At 51.8% G+C, this 16,771-nt stretch overlaps 1 non-coding gene across 1 annotated transcript; it reads right to left on the reverse strand.

Moving 5' to 3' along the window:
- Nucleotides 1–254: 254 nt before the first annotated feature.
- TRNAL-UAA (transfer RNA leucine (anticodon UAA)) lies at nucleotides 255–337 on the reverse strand. Its single transcript has one exon. It is a non-coding gene; the product is annotated as a tRNA-Leu (tRNA).
- Nucleotides 338–16,771: the final 16,434 nt, after the last annotated feature.

The raw sequence follows: 16,771 nt of genomic DNA on the forward strand, positions 1-16,771 counted from the left end.
TACTTTGAGGCAGGAGGATTTTCCCACCCCGGGGACATGTGAGCCTGAAAGGTTTTTCCCTACACTACGCTATCTGCATTATCCCTTTCCTAATGGGCAAGCAGCAGCCCCAGCTCGGTTATATGACACACTTCCTGGTGCTAGCAGGCTGTCAGGCGGGCTCTGAAGATCTCCCTGAGCCATGTCTGGGTTTCAGCAGTTGTTAAATTCCCTCCTTGCTAATTTAACTCTTTTAGAGAGAAAAAAACCAGAGCTACCAGGAGTGGGGTTCGAACCCACGCGGACATGCGTCCATTGGATCTTAAGTCCAACGCCTTAACCACTCGGCCATCCTGGTGCAGGTGGAGACAGTGCATGCAGACATTCCTACATAGCGCGTTCTCCCAACACGTTACGCCTACCCCATTACAGAGGAAAAACGGGGGCCTGAGACCCCAGCGGCACCGCCCCGCCGCTTTTCCCTGTGAGCGCGGGCGGGCGCAGAACCCAAAGCAGCCAGCGACAACAGCTAAGAGTCGGGCGGGCCGCAGGCACGCGCCGAAAAGCGGGGGGGGGTGGGAATTTAGCGTTAGAAGGTGCTCCCACCCACGTGCTCGCCCGCACCCCGGTCTCCTGCCCCCCTGCGGGCTGTGCCTGGACCTGCCGCCCCCTGCTCCACCCCGGCCCCACAGCCAGCCCAAGCAGGGCCTCCCCCCACTGCGCCCCCAATTTCACCCCACTGAGCCCTGGCAGCAACGCCCCACGCCCTCTCCCCCCGCATTGGCCCTCCCGCGTACTGCCCCCTCCAGCTGCACAGCCCACACTGCCCCCCACCGCAGAATTTCCTCCTAGTGCACCTTCCAACCACACCCCTTCCCTAAGGAGCCCCCCACTGCACCGCCCCCGCACTCCTGCTTACAGGCCCATCCCATGCCTGTGCAACCTCCCCAGTCACTGCACTCTCCTGCCCCTGCCTGCGCTACCCACGTGCACCCTTCCCAGACACTCACCCGCGCGGCTCTACGCTCTGACCCTACTAACTCGCAAGCAGAGTACACGTCGATTTGCCTGAAAAGTTGCCGTTTCTGCAGTTGAGAATGAAAGTGCTTCCACCCCATCAGGGCCCTTGTTGTGGTGCTGGATCATGAAAGTGCCACACTTAATAACCGTACTATGCTACTGACCTTGTTCCATTGTGTCCAAAGTTGGCAAGAAGCTGAGGTGCTGCCGTCGTTTTCTATTTAATTTTTTGTAATAAAAGTGTTACAGGTCTCCCCTTTTCCCTCACTCCTGCATGCAGAATGTATTAGGACACTTCGGCCAGCGTGAAATGGAAAACAAATCCTTCCTTGCGCTATTTCACACTTACAGAAGAAATTACATTTTGTTGGATCTGTCATGGAGTGGGGGATACCTGTGTGTATGTGAGTGGCTCACAGAGGGTGTGGGGCTCCTGCTGAGGGTAACCCTCATGACCAGGTAACACCTTTGTACTGCAGACAAAGGAGGAGGTGGAGCCTCAGGGGTTTGAATTGGAACTGGGAGTTGGAAGCAGTGAGTCTGGGCTGGGAGAGAGAGAGAGACAAAGGAGGGGGCAAGGCCCCAGCTCTGGGGGCCCCTCGGGGCCTCCTCTCCCCAACATGGATTGGACTGGCTGTCTCTGCCGGCTGCACTGACTCCTCTGTACGATGCTGTGTCCTGTCAGCTAATAAACCCGCTGTTCTCCTGCTGAGTCAGAGACTCTCCTGCCTGCGGACAGGGTGCAGAGCTTTGGGGACCCCAGAACCCCATCACATTGGTGTCAGAAGTGGGATGTTCTGCACCCCGAGGATGGAGCATCCAGCAGTAAGTGACCGGGGCCCCGGAAGAAGTGGGGCCTGCGAGACCCAGGTGTGCTGAAGGGCAGTGAGGTGCAGTTCCCCAAGGCGGAGGGGCCTGCGGCCGAACCCAAGCAACTGCGGTTGTGGTCCTCGAGAGGGGGTGTCACACCCGAGGAGGGGTTACTCCTGGGAATCTGTTGGAGTCGGTCCCAGAAGGTGGAGGGGCCGAGAGCCCAACCCCCAGGAACAAGTGACCCCTGAGGAGGCTGACGCTGAATGAGTTCTTCCCAAGACAGGGTGCTCATGGTCCTTGAGAGCGGGTGTCACACTGAAGAAGGGGTTCCGCTGGGAGTCTGTTGGAGTCGGTCGCAGAGGGGCCTATGGCCTAACCCCGGGCAGCTTGTGACCCGCAAGAAGCCTGGCACACTGAAGGGATTCTTCCAGGAATCGTGGGGTGCAGAGGGCATCAACCTGAGAGCCTGCAACCACGCTGAGCAACTCCGCTGTGAAGTGGCAGCACCTGGAAACCGAATCGAGATTAAAGAAGCTGGACAAGGCAGCGTGGATGTGCAGTGGCGGAGCTGAGGGCTGGGGAGAATCCTGCAGAGGTGAGCCCGAATCGGGGCAGGGAACCCTGGACTGCATGGAGTTCTGAACCGAGTGGCCTGCCACAGCTCAAGGAGGGAAGGAGCGATTCCAACCCATCATCTACTAGTGGCCAAGACAGACCTGCGAAGAGTTTTCCAGGCCTGGGCCAAGGAAGGTGCCTGTGTGTCTGTGCAGGAAAGCAGCTGATCCACTGGGAATGGCAAGTTGTCTGTGAGAGAAGCTGCTTCACCTTCTGTGTGTGTGTGGAGACCAGCCGGGGGGCTGGGACAAAGGAGAGAGTGTCTCCCATTGTCTGTCTGTGTTGAACAGCAGCAGCAGCCTGGGGAGAGAGCAGAGCTTGCGTTTGGAAAAGGTGCCAATGAGGAAACTAGCCCATTGTCTGAGGAAGATTCACCAGCCTAGGATGGCTGGAGATGGATCCACCAGAAAAGAGCATTCCAGGTGTGTCTCTGAATCCAGCCATGGTGGCTGGAGCAGAGGGAATGGCTCTGGGATGGGCAGTGGTGTCCCTGCTAAGGACACTGGTCCTTGGTGCAAGAAAAGTGCTTCTGCTTCTGGGGAAGTGAATCCTTTGCCTGAGCCTGTGGGGGCTCGAGATGGAGCCAAGATCCCAGAGCTGGATCTGAGGGCAGCTGAAGCCCAGATGGGAAGTGGGCCTACCTCTGTGTCTCTCAGGGGGGATGATGCTTTAACTTGGTCTAATCCAGTTAAGATCATCAGGAAATCCCAGAGACCAGACGATTCTGGTGCTTGTTCTTTGCCTGATGCTGAGGTGTTACTGGGAGGGGGTGAGAGGACTCTGTCCTACTAGAGTCATCCTCTTGCCAGGACACAAGAACAGACGGGCAATGGAGTTACGCTGACTGATGAAGATAAAGGATCTGGTAGCAGAAGGGAGGAAAGGGACCCTAATCTGTCCAGTGGTACTGGCTGTCTGCCTGGAGGGGGATTATGTGGGAATCTGCCTGATGGGCCAGAAGTGATCCTGGGTGTAGGTGAAACCCAGGAGCTGGTTGTGGCTCAAGGGAGCAGTGCCCCTGTGGAGCCAGACAGGGGTGAGTTGTTGTTTGGGGGAGCTCTTGAGGAAGAGAATTTCCCTGAAACTTTTCCTGACCCGTCTGTGGGGACTGCAGAAAATGGGAGTGAGGTGGAGGAGAGTGAACAGGAAAGGTGCTTGTCTGTAAGAGCCAGAGCAGCCCTTTGCCTGGGGAGAAGTTTGTTTCAGCTCCTGATGGCCAGGACCTGCCTGAGTGTGAAACCACTGGCTGTGCTCTGGAAGGGTCCAGAGCAGGCAGGGTAAAAGTTTCTCAGGAATTGGAAGTTGATGCAAGTAAAGTGAAAACTATCAGGGAGTGTGAGCAGCCCTGTGAGAACCAAGTAAAACAGCTGCACAGTCAGTCTCTGTAGGATGCAGGAGAGGGCCAGCAAATCCCCATCTCCAGATGGTGGAAACACTTATATTCTTATACTGGACTCCACTTCTGATTCCATGGGGAGGCAGTAGTTGGAGGTGGAAGGACAAAGGAGCTGTGGTCCTGGTGGGCCAGTAAGGGATAAACAGGGATTCCTTCATGTGGATTCTGCGTCTGGGACTCACAAAACAACTCTCAGAAAGCAATTTGGTTTGCAAATTTCCAGGCTGGCTGGGAGGGGGCCGTCTCCCTGAGATCATCAATGGCCCAGCTCTTGTTAGAAGGGAGGGCACAGCCAGAGAGATCAAATTTCCACCCCAGGGGGCAAGAGAGAAGATTATAACTTGATGGTGCTAAGAAAGACCTCAGCCATTTATCCCCAAAATACCAGATTCTCAAGGATGTTGCACAAAGGTTGTGGTCTACCAAAGAGCAACGTAAATGTGCAGTTGCAATGGGTTTGTCCTGTAACTCACGCTGACTGCTGTAACCAAGGGGTGCTGCTACCAAAAGCTGTAGAATTGTACCATGTACTGAAGGTTTGGAAAGAGCCATGTGACATGATGACATTGATGTAGAAGCATGAGTTGTATGTTGAAGGAGTCTGTAACTCTGAAATGTCACCATTGTTCCCTGTAACTAGTCTTGCAACCTCTCACATGAGGAGGAACATTCCAAACCTATTGTGTGGCATGGAAGGGGAAACTGAGGCACACAACCATTTTGGTGGTCTGGCTAAATGCCAAGGGTGGAAGCATTTGTACCTTCCTTTACTGGACTGTAACTGAATTCCAAACATTGTCTGGAGCAGCTGTATGGGCTGGTGGTCAGACAGGGCAGGGCCCAGCCCAGAAAAGAACTATTTGATCTGTTGGTGCTGCAGCATCTGTATGGGCTCTGCCTGCCCGACTTGAGAACGTGGCTGACGGACCAGAGACAGAAGCAGGGAGACCGACCAACCTGAGGGAACTAAAGGGACTTGCCCGGCTGCATCACATGAAAAGGGCCAATACCAAGCTCCTGAGTTGGAGCCTCCCCCAGCAGGATTATGACATGGAGGTGGTGCACATCAAGGGGAGCACTGAGGGTGCAGCCGATGCCCAATCACGAGGGGAGGGCCCCAAACTTCCCCAGGTCACTGGCTGAGTGACCCCGCTCAGTTCGGTCTGGAAGGGGGGAGAGATGTGATGGAGTGGGGGATACCTGTGTGTATGTGAGTGGCTCACAGAGGGTGTGGGGCTCCTGCTGAGGGTAACCCTCATGACCAGGTAACACCTTTGTACTGCAGACAAAGGAGGAGGTGGAGCCTCAGGGGTTTGAATTGGAACTGGGAGTTGGAAGCAGTGAGTCTGGGCTGGGAGAGAGAGAGAGACAAAGGAGGGGGCAAGGCCCCAGCTCTGGGGGCCCCTCGGGGCCTCCTCTCCCCAACATGGATTGGACTGGCTGTCTCTGCCGGCTGCACTGACTCCTCTGTACGATGCTGTGTCCTGTCAGCTAATAAACCCGCTGTTCTCCTGCTGAGTCAGAGACTCTCCTGCCTGCGGACAGGGTGCAGAGCTTTGGGGACCCCAGAACCCCATCACAGGATCATTGACTATTTAATCATTACACTGAAAACAACATTCTAGAGTAGTGAAACCCTACGGCAGGAAGCATTTTCTGGCAAAACAGTGGTTTCCTTAAAGAAATGAAGGGCTATTTAATTTAGAATTTATTTAGAATTCCTTCCTGCAAATTTAGAAAAATTAGAAATTTAGAAACAAAATTTAGAAAACGTTCCGATAAATTGTGATAACGAAGAGCCCATCAGCCTACCAAAAATTAACGAAAAAGTAGAAAACAGATAATAACTTGGTTATTTATTGACATTTTACTTATTCTCATGTAATTATATGTTGGAACATGCCTAGGCTGTTAGATACAGGCTCTTCTAGTTAAACAGGTGTGGCGGGGGTGCAGAATGTTACTCCTGGATTTGTAAAGTGTTTCCAAACCTTACATTTCAAAAGTATGGTCATTCAGACAGAAATCCGAGCACCATCTGTGACACAAGAAATCAGGCAAATAGTTACATATTTTCTGAATGTAACGACAAAAAGCAAAAGCAGTATCCGACCATTTTAAATGTTTTGTGTCTTTCCTGTAAATACATACATGAGTTTAATGAGGTTCCATTTATAAACAACATTTATTGACCCTTAAAAATCATTGATTAGTTGTTAGTGCCTACCAACCAGGTCAATACATTGCTTAAAACCATCTGTAATTCTCTTAGGTAATGTTCTTAGAATTCTATAACACATACTATTTATATTAAATTATTCTAAAGCCAAGAATAGAGGGGCAGGCAACTGTAGAGTCCTCCATATGGAGTTCCCTATTTTTCACTACACCAGATTCAGCAAATCCCAGCAGACAAGCATGGATGAGCCCAATGGGGGGAAGGAACCTTGGGTAATACATAAGTAAATTTCTCCTTATGGTACCTGCTACAAACAGCTGTTTAGCGGCATTTGAGATGCTCTGGGAGGAAGCAGGAGTAGGGACATAGTGCTCTCAGGGGATGAGGCCAAAAAGAGGCAGGTGGAGCAGAGTTTTTGGGGAAGGGATGGAAAGGGGACAGGGCAGGGAAGCGAAAAGGGAAGGGTTGGGGGCAGGCACCTGGGGGGAAGAGGTAATGTGTGGATAGCAGGGGGAGTTGAGCACACCTCAGGCTAGAGGGGAAGTCAATGCCTATGGCTGGAGGCCTGGAATGAGTTCTGCACAGTGATCAAGGAACCTGGCTTTCTGCATCAGAGTTTTGGAGCCCAGAAGCAGTGGTCCACCATTTGTATGTAGCTCCTCCATAAATGCCACAAATGACCTAGATTGGTTCTTGCAGTGACCCACAGCAAACTATCAGGAAATCATCATGTTCCCCCACTGTTCTCCTTGCAGTGCTGCAAATACCAGAGGATCATGGGTCCTGTGCTTTCAGTGCTTATGACAACAGTGCAGGGATGTGCATATTGTATGTTTCTGTCAGATGGTTAACAGCGACAAGTTCCATGTGGGCTCAGGGAAAACTGAAGATAGGTGCACAAATTATGGGATACAGATCATATTATGACATGTAGAGCATTGCTTTATGGGAAGTTGACCTCTTGCTTCCATTTCCCCCAGTGCAACTAATTTCTGACTTCCTACTATCAGCACAATTTTCCAAAAGTCAATGTGCTGATTGGTGGCAGGCTGATATCCATCTCTGGTGCACCACGCTGTGCATCAACACACAAGTCAACCAAGTACATGCAGAAAAGATGCAAGGAAGCAAATATGCACACACCCAAGCAGTAAGCAAACTGCAGCAGCGTCTACTGATGTAACTTGCATCAGCACATCTTTGTAGTGTAGCTATTGCCTCAGCTTAAGCACTCACATTTGGAGCCTGCTCTCATAAATTTTATATTCAATTGTCACCTCCAATTACTTTTGAAAAATATAATGGGTAAAGTAATTTTTGTTGTTGGGACTTTTGTATCATCTTGGTTAAGAAGAGGAGATAGGTGAGTCTCATAGACAATAAATTATATTATTCCATAAAGATAATCACATATTTACTCACGTTTGTGAAATTATCTTTGCTGCTTAATTTTTTAAAAAAATGAAAATGAGAGGTCTAAGGCTAAGCTTCCCTTTTCAAAAATGTGACTTACAAAAGCACGCAAAAATTAACATTAATGTGGCTAGATCCAGTGACCATTACCCATTTCCTCTTTTGGTAAAGTAACATTCTCAGTTGCTAGGCTACAACTAATCTTGATAATTGTCTTTTGCAAATTGCAAAATAATTAAGATAATGGTTATAAGAGAAGTGAGAAGGAGCTGAGTAAGTAATATAAATAAGATTTCCTTAGCATTATGGTTATGTGGCCAGGTTAAAAGTGATATATAACTGTTTCCTAAGAGGGAGTAGTTCTTACTTGTAGTGCAATGAAATGCTGTGACATCTTTCAGACACTTTGCACCTCCTAGGTGCAACAAATTGCAGGCCTAGGCAAAATAAGGATTGAAACAGCTGTTGTGTGTATACAGACTGAATATAATGTCTCTCATAAAGCAATATTCAGTCAATATTAGAACTGTGGGGCATTAATATATTAATTTGTTAATTGATAAAAACTCAGTCATTAGCTCATGCAAGTTTAAGGAAGAGTAATTAAATTATTGTAATTTTTAATCTAAAATATCTAATTATTTTCCACCTCTCCTCTTCATTGGTATTTTGATTAGGGTCACTTGTTTTAATCTTAAAATTACTTGTCTGTTCTCAAGAACTGAAATACAGCATTGAAGGGAAGCTGCATATTTTACAGTTGTTTGTTCCACAGTAACACATACTGCATGTATGAATTCCAATTTTTGGAACTAACCTCTTTAGCGAGCAGAAAGGGGTTGACGATAATAAAAGTTGAGCGGATACAAGGTAAATATTTTAAGAACTTTTTCTCTCTTCATCAATTTCCTGACAAGATAAGATCTTTTAAGCATTTCAGATTAGCAGCACCTTCAAGAAACATGAATACTGAAAAGCTTCAGTACCGATGTTTACTTGGGTACTGCACTTCACAGATGTTTACCATTACATATTACCTGTGCTGTAATGACACCCAGGAGAGGGAGGATATTGCCTTTGTATGATTATAGCATCACTGAAGTTTTCTGCAACTTCACACTTTTAAACAGCCTCTGCTAATCAGCAGGCCCTCTAATTTTTTCTATCTATGGGCAGAATAAATTTTGTTATGTGCACCACAGCATGTGACGATGTGCACCACCAGTAGAAACACATCCTGTTCACTATGAGTGCTCTGTTAATCAGCTGGGTGGCATCTGAATCTCTCCTGAGAATCCACCCAAGTGCTCAGTGACGATGTGCCGACCTACTCCGGGTCCCGTGGGTGCGCGTGGGGTATGATACAGCGGGGGGAGTCGGGTGGCTCGGGACCAACCACCCCACCTTTATAGCAGCCTGATATAGTGTAGCAGCAATATGTGATTCAGTGTATCCACTTTAAAACCTAGGTTTCCACAGTATTATGAGTACCAGGAACAATAACACTCCGATTGTGAACACCACAATGCCCTGTGGCTGTTCTAAGTCCCAATAATTCTTTATACAGACCCAGCTAGACCAGCTAGTGGTATTTACCAATAGTGATTTATTCATTTATTTGTAACTACAATTACTTAACACTTGTTATATATATATATATAGTTATTTATTTGGCATAAGCTAAATACTAGGTTACATATAACTATATATAATTACATGTGACTTACCAATAACATCCAATGCTCCCACATCTCACCAATAACTATGTTACAGCGGCCCTTCAAGTCAGAGATACGGCTTAGTTGGGACCTTTCGTGGTGGTGACGTCCGGGTGATCAGGCCGGGGTCTGCTGTCTGGACTGGAAGTCGCTAACCTCCGCCTTGTGTCCAGGAGCCCACCCCCTTATTCCTGCTAAATCACCTTTTATACTGTTTCTTATTTGGGGGTTCGATACCTGGCCAATTAAAGCGTTTGTTACCTAATTTGGGCTTTCTATCCTCCCGGCCTGTCAGAACATGTTACAAGATTTCCTCTGTCCTTGGTCTTTTTCTGAACCTCCCCTGGGACCCTCTGATGTTGTACAACCAAGATGTTCTCTTTGGGGGCTTCCAGCTACTTGCCCCAGCTGTTCACTTTGGGGGCTTACTATCTGCTTGTCAGGATGTTCTCTGTGGGGACTCTCCAACTACTTGTCAACTTTCTGATTTCTTTCTCCTGGCCTGACTTCAGACCTTCCCGCCGTTGTATGGTAGCGTTCCAAGATGGAGTGTATGGTCATTCTGCCTTGCGAGTGAGGCCCGGCCACCAGGTGCTCGTGCTCCCACACTCAGCTTACAGGGAACACTGCTGCTAACCCTGCTATGAAATTACAGAAACAGCAGACAGCAAGTTTCATTTTAAGTTCCTTTTATTTACAAATTAATCTACATACTACTAAATTTATTGTCTTCAAAAATATACAGTTCTAGAGATGCTTCAGTATTCCCTGCAGACTCCATGTTGTCATGCACAAACTGGTGAATCTGAGCCTTATTAAGACTATTTTATTCTGAACTGCATCTTCTGTGTGGGCTCCAATTTCTTGAAGGTATGTAGGGTCTATCCTTGAACCAACAATCATTTCCACAGTGAGACTGTTTTCCACAATCAAAACCACACAACTTTTGAGTGTTCTCCATATGTGCTTTCTGCTGGGCCCTAATAGCTACGTCTACACGTGAAGCCTACTTTGAAGTAGCCTATTTCGATGTAGCGACATCGAAATAGGCTATTTCGATGAATAACATCTACACGTCCTCCACTGCTGGCAACGTCGATGTTCAACTTCAACGTTGTGCGGCAGCAAATCGAAATAGGCGCTGCGAGGGAACGTCTACACGCCAAAATAGCACACATTGAAATAGGGATGCCAGGCACAGCCGCAGACAGGGTCACAGGGCGGACTAGCGCTTCCGGGGCAACAGCTAGCCGCTCCCTTAAAGGGCCCCTCCCAGACACACGCAGCCTGCACAGCACACGGTCTGAGGAGCCATAGGCACACAGACCCCGGGCGACGCAGGCATGGACCCCCAGCAGCAGCAGCAGCCAGAGGTCCACCCAGACCTCCCTGCAGGAGCAGGGCTCACCCTGATCCATGCCATGCGGGAGGCAGCTGAGCACCTCCTTGCCACACCAGAGGATGAGCGGCCTGCAGGGGAGCTGGACTCAACCCCCAACCGTGCAGCACCCCGCCCCCCCTCCCCGCCTCACACGCCGGCGGCTGTGGAGCTACCCCACCAGCACCGACTGGTGGGAGCGGCTGGTGCTTGAGGAGTGGGACGACGACCGCTGGCTCAGGAACTTCAGGATGAGCCGGCAGACATTTATGGAGCTGTGCCAGTGGCTCACCCCCGCACTCAGGCACCAGGACACCGCCATGCGGCATGCCCTCCCAGTGGAGAACCGGGTCGGCATCGCTGTCTGGAAGCTGGCCACTCCAGACAGCTACCGATCCGTGGGACAGCAGTTCAGTGTCGGCAAGGCCACCGTCGGGGCTGTCCTCACGGAGGTAAGAGGACCCACGGGGGGGGGAAGGGCAGGGGGGCCCTGGCAGGGCAGGGCAGGGGAGGGGAGGGCAAGGGGGCCCGGGCAGAACAGGGGGGCCTGGGCAGGGCAGGGCCACGCACACCCTGCTCACCCCTCATTGGTGCTCTCCCATGTGCTTTCCCTGCAGGTTGTGCGTGCCATCAATGCCCTGCTCCTCCACAGGCTCGTGAGGCTGGGGGACCCAGATGCCACCATCATGGGCTTTGCCACGCTGGGCTTCCCCAATTGCTTCGGGGCTCTGGATGGGACTCACATCCCCATCTGCGCCCCGCAACACAGTGGATGACACTACATAAATCGCAAGGGCTACCACTCAGTGGTCCTCCAGGCCTTGGTGGACAGCCGGGGCCATTTCCAAGACGTTTATGTGGGCTGGCCTGGCAGCACCCATGACGCCCGGGTTTTTCGGAACTCAGGCCCGTGCCGCTGGCTGGAGGCGGGGACCTACATCCCCCAGCAGGAGATCCCTGTGGGGGACACCACCATGCCCCTCTGCGTCATCGCAGATGCGGCATATCCCCTCCGGCCCTGGCTCATGCACCCGTACACGGGCCATCTCTCCGCTAGCCAGGAGCGCTTCAACCAGTGCCTGAACCACGTGCTCCAGGTGGTGGAGCGCTCAGTTGGTCGCCTCAAAGGGCGCTGGAGATGTCTCCTGACCCGCTTGGATGCGGGCCCCAACAACATCCCCCAGATCGTGGGTGCCTGCTGTGCCCTACACAATCTGGTGGAGAGCAAGGGGGAGGCCTTTTTTCAGGGCTGGGCTGTGGAGGCCGGCAGGGCCGACGTGCAGCCACCCACTGCCCCCAGTCGCCAGGTGGACCCCGAAGGGACCCGGGTCCGGGAGGCCCTGCGGGCCCACTTCGATGAGGCCGCGGGGTGAACTCTGCCAGGCCCCCCACTGCCCCCCACTTCCTCCACAACACTCCCTGCCCCTACGCCCACACCACGGAGCACCCAACAGCACCCCCCACCCTTTTCCTGGACAAATAAAAGCACGCACTTGTTGGTAAAATGAAACTGGTTTTCTTTGAACTGTTTTTTTAACTAGTAACAACAAACTATATACAAGACCTTCTAAGTAAACTATTATATAAGTGAATAATAAAGAAGTTTGCATATATTATATGTACAAAAAACAGAAAACCAGGGATTACAAGGAACAGGAGAACTATTTACATGGGGGGGACGGGGCAAACGGGGGGCACAAATAAATAAGTCCCAAAACTATACACAAGGGGGGGGGCACATCCTGGGCCCCACGCCCCTATAGTCCGGCACTGGGGGTTTGCGGCTGGGAGGCCGCCTTGGCCGCAGCCCTGTCTGGGGCTGGCTGGGGGCCAGGCGGACCAGAAGATACATCCGGCGAGTCTCAGCTGGCCCCAGGTGTCCCTCGGCGGTCCGGCCCTCGGTGGCGGGGCGACGGCGGACAGGACGGCGACGAGCGGAGCAGCGGGTGGCGCGGCGGGTGGAGCACTCAGGACGGGCACAGCAGCGGCCAGCACGGCATGGGGGGCCAAGTAGTTCACGAGGCGGTTGAACGTATCCATGTAGGCCCCCCATGCCTCTTGGCACCAGGCCAGCGCCCGCTCCTGGAGGTGGAGGCGGCATTGCTCCACCCACAGACGCTGCTCCACAACCTCCAGCTGCCGACGATGGATGGCCAGCAGCTGGGGGTCCGTCGCTGGCGTGTGGTGTTGCTGGGTCCGCCGTCTTGCCAGCCGTGGGGCCGGTCGGTCCTCCGCCGAGGGGCTGGCCTGGAGCAATGGCCCCGGAGGGGATTCCGTGACCACTGACGCCTCGCCGGCGCTCTCCAGTCCTTCCGATGGTGCAGCTGCAGAACACAGGAGGGGGGGAAGAAGAGTGGAGACAGGTGTTAGTGTGGGCCCCGAGCCATGGCCCTTGTTCCCCCACCCCCGTGCTGCAGGTTCCCCATCCCCATCCCCGGGAGATGCTGCTGTGATGGGGTTCACGGGTCCCCCTGCACTGCACCCCGTCCCCTGGCGGGAGTGACTCTCACTACACTCAGCAGGGTCTGACAGGAGAGGTTTCTTAGGCCACAGATGCCCAGTTTCTCCCAGGGGTGACAGTACAGCAGTCAGAGACACTCCTTCCAACCCGTCCTGGGGAGAAGACCCCAAGGGGTGCCCCTCTGGGGTGTAGCTTTCCCCCTCCTCAGGCTGGCTGCCTTCCAGCTCTCCCTTCCCCTAGCCTCTACCTGCGGCCCCCCCCCCCATTCAAAGGCAGCTCGGCTCCTCCCTCCTTTTTGTTCAGGGCAGAGGTGTCACCTGCGTTGTAGCCCCAGGATCATCCTATTCAGCTTGTTGCTCATATCTAGCCTGAGTCTCGCATTTGCACTCCCCCCACTCCATCAATGCTGCTGCTGCTGTGGGGTGTCCCACCCCTTCCTCCCGGGGGACCCTAGAGGTTCCGCTCCCCCCTGCCCCGGGGATGGGGCATGGCACTGTCGTCCTGGGGGGCGGGGGCAGGGGCTGATGCAGTGCTGTGAGGGACATGGCACTGCTGTCCTTGGGGCCATGGCCATCTGGGCATGTGGAGGGCCCTGGCCACATATCTATTACCCCCACCCCTCAACCTCGAGGGTGTACACCGGGGGGGTACATACCTGTAGGTCCACTCCCACGGTCCGGGGACACCCAGGGGGAGGACGCCCGGCTGCTGCTCCGGGATGGAAGGAGGATGCGCAGCCCCGTCTCAGCGGAGGAGGAGTCCCCCTCCTCCTGCGATGCCCCGGGGGTGGGCTCCAGGGGGGGGGCCCCGGGGTGCGGGGCTTACCTCCGGGGCAGACTCCGGCTCCGGGGCCTGCTGGGGCTCCTCAGCCGAGGTGTCAAGAGTGGCCGGAGGGGAGGAGGTGTGCCGGGGGCCCAGGATGTCCCTGAGCTCCCTGTAAAAGAGGCAAGTGACGGGGGCGGCCCCAGATCGGCCGACCACATCCCGGGCCCGGGTGTAACCCTGCCGCAGCTCCTTGACTTTACTCCGGACATGGTCCGGAGTGCGGACAGGGTGACCCTGGGCGGCCAGGCCCTCAGCCAGCTGAGCGAACGCATCCATGTTCCGCCTCTTGCTCCCCATTACCTGGAGCACCTCCTCCTCGCTCCAGAGCCCCAGCAGGTCCCGAAGCTCGGCCTCCGACCAGGAGGGTCCCCGCTGCCGCTTGCCGGCCTGGCTGCCGGCCTGGCTGCCCTTGGGGGGGTCCCCTGGGGGGGCTGCCGAGCAGCCATCGGTGCGCTGGGGGGTTCTTGGGGCTGCTGAAGAGCGAGCAGGCTGGCTGCGTGTTATTGCTGCTGCCTGCACACTCTCTCAGCTTCCTGCACAGAAAGGGAGGGGGCGGGGACCTTTAAGGGGCTGCTCCACGCAGCCACCATTGAGCTGAGGGGCTGTAGAGAGTGTCTCTCAAACCCTCAGCTGATGGCCGCCATGGAGGACCCCGCAATTTCGATGTTGGGGGATGCGCAACGACTACACGGTCCCTACTTCGACGTTCAACGTCGAAGTAGGGCGCTATTCCTATCCCCTCATGAGGTTTGCGGCTTCGACGTCTCGCCACCTAACGTTGATGTTAACATCAAAATAGCGCCCTTCACGTGTAGCTGTGAGGGGTGCTATTTCGAAGTTAGTGCCGCTACTTCGAAGTAGCGTGCACGTGTAGACACGGCTAATGTGTGTTGTTCAGTGTTCTTACTACTGGCATAACTCTGCGGCATCTTTAGTAGGCACCACTATTGCTGCTGGTGGTAAAACAGGAACATAGTGGTAAATGTGGGGCCTATAACTGGGGAACCTCCTTGAATGGCTTTGCATGGCCCCCCCTTACTTTGGGTACCCTCTTGACCACTGAACTATTCCTGCTCTTCCACAGCATAGGCCCAATACATCTAGGATCAAAAATAAAACTGGCAAATTGTATGTGTAAAACTGTCCCTTTGCTACTCTCTCATGATTGTGCACTTCTCAGCGTGGTTGCAATACTATCCTTTTTGCGCACAGGATGCACCTACAGTACTAAAGTATCTGCATTTTGTCAGCACATTTTGGAAATGGGAGCATTGAGCATAATGGCTACTTGTTTATTGAATTTCTGAAGAAAAAATTTATTATGTTTTCATGAAAAAATCACATTGGCCATGTCTACACTAGCCCAAAACTTCGAAATAGCCATGCAAATTTTAGAAATTTAAATCAAGCAGCTTCTCTATTCTCACGCCTTGTCAGAAAGCCAGTGACAACTGGAAGACTGCAAGACTTCATGCTGCATATCTCTTGAAGAATGAGGAAATGACCATGACAGGAAATGAACTGTCATTTTATAAATAGCTTACATGACTATCTCTAAAGCAGATAAAACACAATGGCTATGTCTATACTAGCCCAAAACTTCAAAATGGCCATTTGCATGGCCACTTCGAAGATTAGCGGTGAAGTTCTGAAATACATATTCACTGCCGCATTAGCATGCGGGTGGCCGCAGTGCTTCAAAATTGCTGCAGCTTGTCCAGACGGGGGTCCTTTTCGAAAGGACCCCACCAACTTTGAAATCCCCTTATTCCTATTTGCATGGCCATTTCGAAGTTTGGGCTAGTACAGACGTAGCCATTGTGTTTTATCTGCTTTAGAGATAGCTTACATGACTATAAAATGACAGTTCATTTCCTGTCACGGTCATATCCTCATTCTTGAAGAGATATGCAGCATGAAGTCTTGCAATCTTCCAGTTGCTACTGGCTTTCTGACAAGGCTTGAGAATAGAGAAGCCGGTTGATTTAAATTTCTAAAATATAACTATACATAGAATTCATGTAACAAGCTGATGCTCTGGCCACACATCCCATTAATTAAATAACACAGAGTAAACAGAGGACTGACCATGAAGATATCCAGTTTAGCCCAACCCTTCCTCAATGGCTTTGGAGAAGAGAAGGGTCATTACTCTAATTTCTTAAATGGGGGGAACTGGAAGCTGTACATTTGTTTCTAGAAGATTCTCTCAAAACAAATGCAGAAGAATTCCCCTTATACTGCTGCAGGTCCTGAGATGGCCTGAACCCTTCAATAAATTAAAATTTAAGACCATTTCACCCCAATAACTCGAGGTAAAATATAGAGCAACAAACACACACTCCCAGGACCCCAAAGGGGTATGATGTAACTTCTAACACAGTGGTCAGCAACCTTTTCCAGGCGGAGTGCCAAAAGTTTATCTTTTGACCTCTATGTATGGTCTGAGTGCCTGCGACATTTTTTAAGTCACTAATAGTCCTACTTACAACAGCTTCATTAATAAATACATAAAGAGGCAGAGCTTTACCATTTAGGTGGTGGCTGGTAGCTTTAGCTGGTCTTTTGTTAATCCACAGGCAGCATGGCTTTGAGCAAGCTCCTCCCTGCCTGGGGGATGAGGGGCAGGGCTGAGCTCCTGCCTCACATGCCATTCTTGGCACCCACGCCAGGGGTTGCTAACTTCTGCTCTAACATATAGCAGTGAATGTTATACACATAATTATACACATTATACACATAATTAAGTGCATGGAATGAGTAGTAGAGGTTTTTTAGTTCCTTCCCCCAGTGCCAAGCTCATCTTTTTGGAGGAAATGTGGCAGTATGTCAGGGGACCTGGGTTTCAGTTCTCCCCTTTCCTCATATTGGGAGGATTCTGCAACTCTCACCAAATTTCCTCATGAAGCTCCTGCCATTCTTATCACTTCCTCTTTCACATTTAAGTCTTCACAGAGGCATCCCCATACCCCTA

The sequence above is a fragment of the Carettochelys insculpta genome, chromosome 3 (genome assembly GCF_033958435.1).
Source record: "Carettochelys insculpta isolate YL-2023 chromosome 3, ASM3395843v1, whole genome shotgun sequence".
NCBI lineage: Eukaryota > Metazoa > Chordata > Testudines > Carettochelyidae > Carettochelys > Carettochelys insculpta.